Source organism: Sinocyclocheilus rhinocerous, unplaced genomic scaffold (assembly GCF_001515625.1).
Source record: "Sinocyclocheilus rhinocerous isolate Xijiao unplaced genomic scaffold, SAMN03320098_v1.1 scaffold2577, whole genome shotgun sequence".
NCBI classification, from domain to species: Eukaryota; Metazoa; Chordata; class Actinopteri; order Cypriniformes; family Cyprinidae; genus Sinocyclocheilus; species Sinocyclocheilus rhinocerous.
In genome coordinates, this window is record NW_015641441.1 from 78,093 (window position 1) to 89,197 (window position 11,105).

Here is an 11,105-nt window from a genome sequence, read left to right on the forward strand (position 1 = left end):
AAATGGGGTTACCATCAGCTGGAGCTCAGGCCTGAATCGAGAGATATCACAACGTTCACGGTGCATAATGGTGTGTATCGCTATAAAAGACTGATTTTTGGGGTATCCTCTGTCAGCGAACAGTATCAGCACGAGGTTGCCAATGCCTTAGCAGGAATCGAAGGTGTAGAAAATATCTCAGATGATATCATTGTTCATGCCAGCGACCAAGAAATGCACGACCAACGTCTACATGCAGTTATTAAAAGACTGAGCGAACGGGGATTCACATTGAACCCTGAACAGTGCCAGTTCAACATGAGCAAGCTGATATTCATGGGAATCCTTTTGTCTGAGAAAGGAATTGGTCCGACAGAAGAAAGGGTACGAGCTGTAAGGCAGGGAAGAGAACCAAAGACGGCTTCAGAGGTTAGGAGCTTCCTGGGTCTGGTGGGCTACAGCAGCAGATTCATTCCGCAGTATGCAATGCTGTCAGAACCACTATGACGTTTAACAAAAAAGGAGACACACTTTGAGTTTGGGCCAGAACAAAGACAGTCGTTCAATGCACTGAAAGAAGAACTGGCCAGAGCAAGCACATTAGCATACTTTGATAAAGATGCACCAACTAAAGTGATTGCAGATGCAAGCCCGGTGGGGCTGGGGGCTGTCTTGGTTCAAATCCAAAAAGGTGAGACAGTGCCGATATGTTATGTGAGTCGCGGTCTAACAGACTGTGAGCGCAGATATTCACAGACAGAAAAAGAGGTCCTGGCTCTCGTGTGGGCATGTGAAAGACTGCACGCTTACATTTATGGCAGAGAATTTGAGCTGGTCACAGACCACAAACCATTAGAAGCCATATATAGCCCCCGCTCCAAACCCTGTGCCCGGATAGAAAGATGGGTACTCCGACTACAGCCATACAACTTCAAGGTCACGCACTTACCTGGCAGACAGAACATTGCAGACTCGCTGTCAATACTGTTGGGAGATGCATCAAAAATTGAGAGGCATGTACACAATTCAGAAGAATATGTTAGGTTTATTGCAGTGAGTGCAACGCCTAGTGCTTTGACCACCAGAGAGGTAGAGGAAGCCTCTGAGAGTGACCCAGAGTTGAAAGAAGTACGCTCTGCAATTAACAGTGGGCACTTTGAGAACTGTAAAGCATACACTCCAATAGCCAACGAGCTGTGCTGCATTGGCCAGTTGGTCCTCTGTGGAACACGCATAATGATACCAAAAGCATTACAACCCAGAACGTTGGCTCTAGCACACGAAGGACACTTAGGAATTGTGGGCACTAAACAGCATCTCCGGTCCAAAGTGTGGTGGCCGGGTATGGATAGAGCCGCAGAAAAGTACTGCAAGTCATGTCACGGGTGCCAGGTAGTATCCAGGCCAGATACACCTGAGCCGTTACGACCTACACCACTACCAGATGGACCCTGGCAGGATGTGGCCATAGACCTGTTAGGCTCACTCCCAACTGGTCACTCCATACTTCGCTACTACTACGAATATGATGTTCTGTTGTCGACAACATCAGACAAAATCATAGACAGCTTGGAGTCTATATTTAGTAGACACGGCCTGCCTATCACATGTTGGTCAGATCAAGGACCGCAGTTTAAATCTGAACAATTCAATGTGTTCTGCAAGAGTAACGGCATCAGACATGTCAAAACCACTCCCAAATGGGCTCAGGCTAATGGGGAGGTGGAACGCCAGAACTCATCGCTAATGAAAAGAATCCGGATTGCACAGGCTGAGGGACTTGAAAAGAGCTGAGGAAATATGTCACTGTGTATCGAGGTATTGAACACCCCATGACTGGAAAAAGCCCAGCTGAACTGCTGTTTAATAGGAAGATTCGGGGAAAGCTACCCAACCTTTCAGAACCATGTAAAGATCAACAAGTATGTGACAGGGATGCAGAACAAAAAGCAAAAGCAAAAAGATATGCAGATGAGCGTCGGGGGGCACAATACTCAAATGTGAATGTAGGAGACACAGTGCTTGTGCAACAAGAAAAGGTAGATAAATTCACGACTCCATTCAACCCAGTCCTGCACCAGGTCGTGAGCAAAACTGGAAACCAAGTGACTGTAGAATCACCCACTGGGGCAAGATACATGCGGAACACGCTATATATGTTGGCCGTCCAATATAACCAGAAAAGGGGGAATATATGAGTTAAATAACTGTTCAGGAATAAGCCTATATGTTAGCATGTTTTCATAAAATACTTTGTTTGTTAATGTTTATCGTGGAAAATAAAATATTATTATTAATTGGTTTAGGATTAAGGTGTTGAAGAAGGTTATGAGATGTTCTTAAAGTTAGTTTTGATCTTGTTCAGTTAATGATTGTGATTATATATCCAAGAAAAGGGGGGATGTTATGTATTGGAGTTACTGGGGTTGTTTCCAGTGTTGGTCACTAAAGGGGGCTGTTACCTGTAAAGAAGTTGATGTGTTGGAATCTTCAGTAAACAAGTGAGAGGGCACTGGAGTGGAAGTGTAAAAGCGTGTTGGTGTGTTTAATTCAATTAAGGCAGAGATGTAACAACCCCGTCTTCTCAATTTTTATTCAAAATGAGCAAGTCTACGAGGACAGGCGGTAAGCAACAGACTCAAGTACAACAATAGTCGTGGGGATCTCAGGTGGACCTGGCCGATGAGTTTAACCCTCTGGGGTCCGAGGGTGTTTTGGGGCCTGGAAAAGTTTTGACATGCCCTGACATTTGTGCTTTTAAATAGTTCTCTGGAACCAATTCGGTCCTCAATCGAATCGATTGGCGCAACCCTGACAACACAGGCAGCGACCATTAGCGAAATGGAATCGGGTCTCTCAGACTCAGCTCGAGCAAGATGTAAACGCTCTTCAATCAAAACTCACAATCATGGAAAAGGAAAACACGGCGCTTAAAGCTAACGTAGAAGACCTGGTTTCTCGCTCGAAGCGCCATAACATACGAGTGGTCGGCCTACCGGAGGGCATTGAGGGAAAGAGCGCAAGGGAGTTCATGACCAACCTGCTGTCCGAACTTCTTGGCGACGGTGTGCTACGTAATAGTATCTGGAATTCTGTACCAAACACCTGTCATATTAGCTAGCGTGTATGCCCCTAATTATGATAACCCTGCTTTTATGACCACACACTTCTCCCACCTTCCAAATTTGGACACTCACCGCCTTATTTTAGGTGGGGATCTTAATTGCACAGTCAACCCAAATTTAGACCGCTCACAACCCAAGTCATCAGCTCCATACGTCAATGTCTATGTCCTTCTCATCTCTAATGGATCAATTGGGATGTGTAGACCCCTGGCGCTTCCTTAATCCAACTGCAAAAGATTTTTCTTTCTTTTCGAATGTCCACTATGTTTATTCGCGAATTGATTATTTTTTTATAGACAAAGCTCTATTATCTCTAGTTAAGTCCACAGAATATTCAGCGATAATTATCTCAGACCATGCCCCACACATTTTAGACCTTTCTTTCCCCCAAAACTTATATAGACATGCTGGAGGCTGGAAGCTTAATACTGGGTTGTTGACTGATAAAGAATTTTGTGATTATATCTCTAGGAGCATTGATTTCTTTCTGGAAACCAACAAATCAGAATCGGTTTCGCCATCACTTCTATGGGAAACATTTAAAGCTTTTATACGTGGAAGGATTATTTATTTTAATGCATATTGGATTAAAGCTAGGAAATTAAAAAAGCAGGAACTCATTGACAAAATTTTAGAAGTAGATAGGCTAAATGCCAGGTCACCAAACCCTATTCTGGAGACACAGCGGCTAAAACTACAAACTGAATTTGACTTACGGACAACAAACAAGGCGGAGTTTCTGATAAAACGCACAAGAGCAACCTATTATGAGCATGGAGATGGAGCTGGCCGTCTTCTAGCATCTCAGCTCAGACATCAAACTGCTTCCCAGTTAATCTCACAGGTGTATGATTCCTCAAATAACCTTATTACAGATCCGGTTAAAATAAACTCAGAGTTTAGTTCTTTTTATTCTAATCTTTACAAGTCAGAAGCCTGCTTGGACATGGCTGCTATTCAGTCTTTCCTTTCTCAATTAGAAATACCTAAGATAAGCCCAGATATAGCCAGTAGCCTAGATGAGCCTCTTTGCTTGGAGGAGATAGCCTCCTTCATCTTAACCATGAAAAACAACAAAGCTCCTGGCCCTGATGGCTTCCCTGCGGAATTTTTTTTAAAGTTTTCCACTCAGTTATCCCCCTTATTATTAGAATTATACAATCATTCCTTAGATCAAGGCTCCTTATCGTCATCTTTAAACCAAGCTTTGATTTCCTTAATATTAAAGAAAGACAAAGATGCGAAAACTTGTGGCAGCTACAGACCTGTTAGCCTAATTAATAATGATGTTAAAGTACTAGCTAAAGTACTGGCCAAACGGTTAGAGGCTCATCTTCCATCCATTATATCCGATGATCAAACTGGCTTTATACTGGGTCGTCAGTTGTTATCCAATATGTGTAGACTTCTGAATGTAGTCCTTACTCCATCCGGGACATCAAGCCCAGAAATGGTTATCTCGCTAGACGCGGAGAAGGCTTTTGACCGGGTGGAGTGGAATTATTTATTTGTGGTTTTACAAAAATTTGGTTTCGGATCTAAACTAATCTCATGGATTTGTTTACTGTATTCCACTCCCTCAGCTTGTGTGAAAACAAACTCTGAAACGTCCCCTTATTTATCTTTTTCTCGTGGCACCCGTCAGGGTTGCCCCCTTTCTCCTCTCCTGTTTGCTTTGGCTTTAGAGCCTCTCTCTATAGCGTTAAAATCATCTTCAGTATTTTCAGGTATTCTCAGAGGAGGAAGAGAACATCGTGTCTCATTATATGCAGATGATCTTCTGCTATATGTTTTAGACCCTCTTAACTGCATAGATAACATAATGCATCTGTTGAATGAGTTTGTCTCTATTTCAGGATACAAGCTGAACTTTGCTAAAAGTGAGTGTTTTCCCATAAATGAATTGGCAAAACAGATTTCTCCAGCTATGCTCCCTTTTCGCATGTCTTTTACAGGCTTCCATTACTTAGGGGTTTATATTTCAAACTCATTGAAGTCATTGCACAAATAAAATATTATAAAATTAATGGATCGCATTAAAATAGATCTTCAGCGGTGGAGCAGTCTTCCACTATCATTAGTAGGTAGGATTGAATCAATTCGAATGAATATCCTTCCACGAATACTTTTTCTATTTCAGACTGTTCCCATTTTTCTCCCCAAATCTTTTTTTAAATCATTTGACGTCACTATATCCACGTATATTTGGGCTGGTAAGCCTCCACGTGTACATGTGTAGGAAAGTTACGTTTTTATGATGTTTCATTTGCAGCTCAGTGTGCTATACGAAAGAGATGATGACGATGATGTGAAAACCTAAACTCTCTTCAGATCAGCTTTGATGTTCTTCATTTACGAGCTCGAATATTCTCCTGTCCTCAATGTTGATCACAATAAAGTTGTACATTAAAATTTAAACTAGTGGTTCCTGAAACTGAATTTTGAGACATGCAAACTGATTTATGTAAAGCTGTGTCTGCTGCGTCATAAATCTATCCACGATACCCTGGTGCCACGAGTCTGAAGCAAGTCCACCAACTAGCAGCTTTGAGCAGCCCACAGCATTAAAACAAAAGAACACATTGATAATCCCAACACAGAAAGGAGATTGTCAAATTTGGGGCAAGTAACTAAGATTAATGGCCAAAGACACAGCATATCATGACCATCACATGAGGAAAATCATTAGTAGAAACTGCGGTGGGTGGTTTCCCCCACCTAGAAGACAAAGACCAGACTGAGATTCCTTATGAAACCTTCCACCTAGAAGTCAAAGACCAGACTGAGATTCCTTATGAAACCATTTAACCTCTGGTCTTCACAGAACATGTCCTTATGTTCACAGAATGGCACAGAAACTGTCTTTACAGATGTAGATGCACCAAAATGAACTCAAAAGGACTTATAAATGGATATCAGTCCATTGCTTAACTCCATATCATGTACAGTATGTAACCCACACATTTGACTATCATTTTCTAATCACTCATTGTGTCTTTTTAATAACTATTGAATAGCTTAAGGGTTCATATTCATGTTTAGGATAAATGAGTTTGAAAATTCATGCTTTAAACGTTTCTATCAATCAATACTTTGTAAAATATATTATATTCTGGTTATAGAAATCATGTCCAAATTATACTCTGCAAGAGCGGGAAAATTCAGACCATGTGACTGATAAGTTCACCTCGAGTCCGTGACCGCCTCTCAAAACATCAACCAGCCCACAACTCCGCATCTTCAGCCAACGCCCAACCACTGGCTTCCCAAGACGTAACTTCCAGCCAATCAGCAACCCTCTGAAAAACCCCTTTTCTGCAACTGAAGACAACAAAGGGAACCCCTTACACAGGCAACGCAAGTACCTCCAGATCCTAGCTGAACTGATGCATTTAATTAAATTTTAACCTCATTGAGGAACTCATTTCGAGGGTTAATTAAGTGATTGATGGTTGTTCAGGTCTATGCAATTGCACATATTGCTGTAAACTTGGGATTTCACATTTTCATTCTCAAACTCATTCTCTCCTCACTTTCTCTCTTCCTGCAACTTGTGTGAATTTGTGAGTGCGTGTGTTTGTGTTTGTGTTAGATTAGTTCATATTGTCTTAGATTTATCCAATAAAGCCTTATTCATATTGAAAAGAGAAGTATCTTGTGTTTTGTGATAACAAATTAATGTCTTAAACTGCCGATCTTGTTACTGTGCTAACAAATAGTGTTTTCACTATACTTTGGATATTAATATCCATTGCAGAATTGATGTTATACGGCTCGTTTAATGAATCGCTGGCCGACTCAGTGATCAGCCGTAAAACAGTGATTCTGTCCAAATTCCCTTACATATTATTGGTGGAGTTCCCTTTAAAATCTTAAATGATCCCCTTTGAGCTAAATTGACCTGTTTCCCTTACATACCTCTCTTTTATTGTGTGCAATATCATGTAGCACTTTCTGCTTACAGTGCAATATTTCAGTGCAATATTTGACTGTTCGTTTTGCCTTTTTTTGTATTGTTTCTTTGGAAATTCTACTTTAATTGTTTCCTAATTAAATTAGATGTTTAGCTTGCACTAATTTATGTGTGATTGCTCTGTACGGATAAATTATTCCCTTTGAGCTAAATTGACCTGTTTCCCTTACAGCTGTGTTGAGCAACAACAACAGTTGCATTGACAACAGTTGTATTATTAATGATAAAATATTACATGGTAGATTTAAAGTCTGAAATAGCTTGTTTCTTCACATCTGATGTTTCTAACACATGGATGTCAGTAGAAGTTTCCTTGCAAAAACAACCATTTGCTTTTCAGTTAACAGATATTTTCTTCAACCTTCAAATTCAAAAAACATAAAGCAAGGTGTAAACAAATACTCTCAAAAAAAGATCTGTTGTTGGTTTTTGAGAATTTAGATCTTGTGTGGTTTTCTGAGAATCGTAAGTTGTATTTATTTGGATAATTTGCATTATTGTGTTATTTGTTTTTCCCTTCAGGCAGTGTTAAGATAGTTTGCAAAACAAATGATGCTGTCCTGGGTTTATCTACATTTGTTATATTACAAAGTTTTCTCAAGCAAGTTGCATTTCTTGTGCATTTCTCCATCCTGAATAAACACATTCGTGAGATACTAGATTAAAAGTAACCACTAGGAAAATTATTTTTTCTGTACTGTAATTCTGCATTGACAAATATCATCATGTATGCAGAAGAAACTATCTTTGTTCAGTATGTAAATTATGTACAGTTTATGGCGTTATAGAAGCATGCAAAAATATTATTCTCCAGTTGCATCACCAAAGGGAATATAGTGATGTTCCATGACACTGGAACATGTGAGGAAATGCAAAATACTCTTTAACATTCATTTTAGGTGATCCCAAGTGTTCAGTGCCAAATACAGGTAGCCTATAAATGAAGATGAAAACATTTAATGATCTTCCAATGACAAACCCACTGGAACTGGCAGGATATCGAGTGGAAAGCGAGTAGTCAGCAAAACTATTTCTGATGCATCAGAACATATGTGCTTGTAGATTGATTTTATATATATATATATATTTTTTTTTTTTTTTTTTTTTTGTAAATATATCAATTGAACTGCATTTTACCATTATGGCGAAGATTCACTTTTGCAGCAACAGACATTTTATGTCATTTTAGAAAATAAAGTACTTAATTATGTTAAATGATCTTAAAGTTTTAAGAAGGCAGAGTGAGAAAGAGAGGTGAGTGATGGAGACGGAGGGGAGGAGAGATGAGGTGTGTCATGTGATGCACATTTACACAGATCGTCCTCCATAAAACTGATATCACTCACACTCTCCATCCTAAGAGAAAGACAGACGCCTATAATCAGCCATGAAGAAGCTCCACGAGTGTCTGTGGATGTTACTGGGTAATGTACAATATACATGTATCTGCTTTTTTTACTATGTTCCCCTTTGTTCAGAGATGTCGCTGTTTCTAGTTCAGTTTAAACACATCTCGTCCTCTAATGTGGATTTACAGCAATATTTCTTGCCAAACAAACCAAAATATTCTATGTTCTACATAATATGTTCTGCATTATCATGTTCTTCGTTTTTGTCATCATACAGATTTTGCACCAGTTGTTACTGGATTTCTAGAATAGTTTCTCTTGGTTTCTTTAATTTGCTCTATGAAACAAATCTAGTGATGAATCGTTGGTGCTTTGTGTATGTAAATGATTTGATGATCTCACTGTTCATCTTAGTGTAAAAATCATGAAAGTCAGGTAGCGATTCCACAGGAGTTTCATGTTAGATTTGCATAATCTACTTGTTTCAAGGCTGGACATATTTATTGAACTATTAATTAGAGATAGTTCACCGCAAAACAAAACTTTGTAAACAAAGAATCATTCAAATCAATCTGGGGCTTTCAATCTCCGAAATTACAAAAAAGAACCATCAAATTTGTCTGCAAGACTTGTGTGCTGAAGTCATGCAATATTTTGTGTGAGGAACAGACAAAAATCTTTCCACACCACGTGCTCATGAGAGATAATGAGAAAATTAGCATGTATATGCTAAATAATCTCTGAAGTTCATTTGAATCTTGTTGTTCACACAGGGTTTTTATCAATTCAAGAAACAGCGAATGGAACAGATGGTAAGAATCTCTTAAGTTTAATGACTTTTTTTAAACTTTATTTAGTCCACCATAATTGATTATTTTAGGGGAATGTTTTTTTTTTTGCAAAATACTTCACATTGGAAAACATTGTCAATCCAGACAACAAAGGCTTTTCAAGAATGCATTTAAAACAATTGTCCAGTCCCCGTGTTAGATTATACACCCCTAATTATATAATATTACTAAACCAATCACTGTATAGGCCTAGAAGCAAAGAGATTTGCAGAGTTTAAAAATCCACTTCCGTTTAAAAATCTGAGGGCAAACCTCCGGACACTTCTGACATTGATGATAATGAATAAATGAGATTATTTCAATAAAACACTTATGAAGAACTCTGTCAACCATAAAGTTTGATAAAGAATTCCAAAAAGAATTGAATGAAGATGATAGCTTATTGCCCCTGATTCTTGAAACATTTTCCAGAGAACGCAGCACTATGGCGCATCACAAGCCAGTCGTCCGATTGGGATTCCAGCTGGATTTCTAGATATGCTGTTGATGGTTTACGTGACAGTTGTGCACACACCATCACACAGAGCAACCCGTGGTGGAGAGTGAGAGATGAGGTGTGTCATGTGATGCACATTTACACAGATCGTCCTCCATAAAACTGATATCACTCACACTCTCCATCCTAAGAGAAAGACAGACGCCTATAATCAGCCATGAAGAAGCTCCACGAGTGTCTGTGGATGTTACTGGGTAATGTACAATATACATGTATCTGCTTTTTTTACTATGTTCCCCTTTGTTCAGAGATGTCGCTGTTTCTAGTTCAGTTTAAACACATCTCGTCCTCTAATGTGGATTTACAGCAATATTTCTTGCCAAACAAACCAAAATATTCTATGTTCTACATAATATGTTCTGCATTATCATGTTCTTCGTTTTTGTCATCATACAGATTTTGCACCAGTTGTTACTGGATTTCTAGAATAGTTTCTCTTGGTTTCTTTAATTTGCTCTATGAAACAAATCTAGTGATGAATCGTTGGTGCTTTGTGTATGTAAATGATTTGATGATCTCACTGTTCATCTTAGTGTAAAAATCATGAAAGTCAGGTAGCGATTCCACAGGAGTTTCATGTTAGATTTGCATAATCTACTTGTTTCAAGGCTGGACATATTTATTGAACTATTAATTAGAGATAGTTCACCGCAAAACAAAACTTTGTAAACAAAGAATCATTCAAATCAATCTGGGGCTTTCAATCTCCGAAATTACAAAAAAGAACCATCAAATTTGTCTGCAAGACTTGTGTGCTGAAGTCATGCAATATTTTGTGTGAGGAACAGACAAAAATCTTTCCACACCACGTGCTCATGAGAGATAATGAGAAAATTAGCATGTATATGCTAAATAATCTCTGAAGTTCATTTGAATCTTGTTGTTCACACAGGGTTTTTATCAATTCAAGAAACAGCGAATGGAACAGATGGTAAGAATCTCTTAAGTTTAATGACTTTTTTTAAACTTTATTTAGTCCACCATAATTGATTATTTTAGGGGAATGTTTTTTTTTTTGCAAAATACTTCACATTGGAAAACATTGTCAATCCAGACAACAAAGGCTTTTCAAGAATGCATTTAAAACAATTGTCCAGTCCCCGTGTTAGATTATACACCCCTAATTATATAATATTACTAAACCAATCACTGTATAGGCCTAGAAGCAAAGAGATTTGCAGAGTTTAAAAATCCACTTCCGTTTAAAAATCTGAGGGCAAACCTCCGGACACTTCTGACATTGATGATAATGAATAAATGAGATTATTTCAATAAAACACTTATGAAGAACTCTGTCAACCATAAAGTTTGATAAAGAATTCCAAAAAGAAT